The sequence below is a fragment of the Notolabrus celidotus genome, chromosome 10, assembly GCF_009762535.1.
Source record: "Notolabrus celidotus isolate fNotCel1 chromosome 10, fNotCel1.pri, whole genome shotgun sequence".
Lineage (NCBI taxonomy): Eukaryota > Metazoa > Chordata > Actinopteri > Labriformes > Labridae > Notolabrus > Notolabrus celidotus.
Genome location: NC_048281.1, coordinates 16,989,752 through 16,991,478, shown reverse-complemented (window position 1 = coordinate 16,991,478; position 1,727 = coordinate 16,989,752). Strand labels below are relative to the sequence as shown.

Below are 1,727 nucleotides of genomic sequence, written 5' to 3'. Positions count from 1 at the left end.
CCTGCTGAAGGTGCGTTGCATAATCACCTGCTATCTCCTGTCACTGTTTGGGTTGTAAACAGTGAACTCTGGTGCATTTCCGCTTTATAAATAGAACGTTCTCGCGCGCATTGAGAGGCACCCTACTGCAGGCAAGATGGCGCCGCCACAACATCCACACCGGAAGTCCATACCGGAAGTCCATACCGGAAGGGATTCTTTAACCCCCTCTCTACCCAATGCCGGATGCTTCGAACTGGAAGTTTCTTCTTCGTGTAGCGTATTGATTGCATTAGTCTGTCGCTGCTAAATCAATTAGCAGAAAGCTAGCGATAAAACAGCCTTCTCGAGACACGACACTCCAATAATTAAAGTGAACACACATGCACACTGCTCCTTCCATTGTGTGTGCTTGTGCTTGCGTATTGAAATGTATATTTATTCCTTTCTTCCAGATGCATCCGTCGATTATTGAAGGAGACCAGGGGTTGGAGTACACAAGTGTGTCACCATCCCACTTTGGCTGTCCCCTCTGCCCCAGCTTCACCACACGGAGTGCAGGAGTCATCAAGAGGCACCTGGAAGCTCATGTGACAAATGCAGTGCATTTCATGGGTATGGCTTTAAAAATTATCTTTTTGAGATCATATACCTTCACATGTCATTTTTTAACGATACCTTGGTTTCTGCATGTCTAAGGTCATACTTTAACCAGTGTTATATTGTAGTTGCACTCCTTTGCAACTGTTTATAAGCTTATCACATAAAGCAAGTTTCTTTCAAGTGATCCCTCGCAGCACTCAGGGGAATTGTTTCACTTTTTGAAATAGACGTAACTGTTTATAGTAAGGAAAGATACATCTGTATATACTTTATTTATTTTTATATTTAAATATATGATGTTAAATGAAAATGTTTCTCTCAGATACTGGATGATTTTTAAAAACAATTACTCTCGCCCTTTTTTTAGAAATGATGATCTGCAGATGCAATCTCCACTGCTCCAGATGAGCCAGATGTGGGTCAGTCACCGCCGGCTACTGCTTCAGAGGAGCCCATTGCTTCAGAGCCCATTGCTTCAGAGGAGCCCATTGCCCCAACCCACATTAAGTGCCCGTACTGCCCAGTTGTCCTCTTTAAGAGGAATTTGGTTATACATGTTCAACGAAAACATGATAAAGAAAAAGACATCACGGAACTCAAGCTGTACACAGAGATCTATATTCACCACAAAAACAACAGAGGCTCCCCAGAAATGTGTACTGTACATCTATCATCAGTGGCTGACAGTGGTGCCTCAAGTTGAAATATTTTAGTCCTAATATTTTATGTTGATTTGGAGTTTGTAATAGCAAAAGTGCATTGTTCTTTTTCAAGTACAACATTATCAATACAAAAGGGTTAAGACATCATACATATAACATTAAAAGAACATAAAATAAAGTATAATTCTACATTTCAAGTAGGGGTTGGATGGAAAGAAACAGTAGCTATGTATACATTTGCAGTTTTTCTAGTCATTCTAATTGAAGGTTCCAACTTCAATGTTTTCATGGACGCCAAATAAAGTGATCTTGTTAAGACATTGGTGTACATGCATCAAGCATTCAATCTGAATAAAACTGTTTGACAAGCTCAGAGTGTTTATGCCCATCTAATGTCTCAAAATAGAAGGAGAAACCATTCCCTCCGTTTGTTCTTGTGGTTAATGAACACCCCTGTCACTGTGTCATTGTAACGTGTTACAA

The 1,727-nt window shown here is 40.4% G+C and overlaps 1 long non-coding RNA gene across 1 annotated transcript; it reads left to right on the top strand.

Annotated features, from left to right (window-relative positions):
* Positions 1 to 211: 211 nt before the first annotated feature.
* Positions 212 to 1,254, top strand: LOC117819847. Its single transcript, XR_004632643.1, has 3 exons — positions 212 to 352; positions 435 to 594; positions 950 to 1,254. It is a non-coding gene; the product is annotated as an uncharacterized LOC117819847 (long non-coding RNA).
* The last annotated feature ends 473 nt before the right edge of the window (positions 1,255 to 1,727 follow it).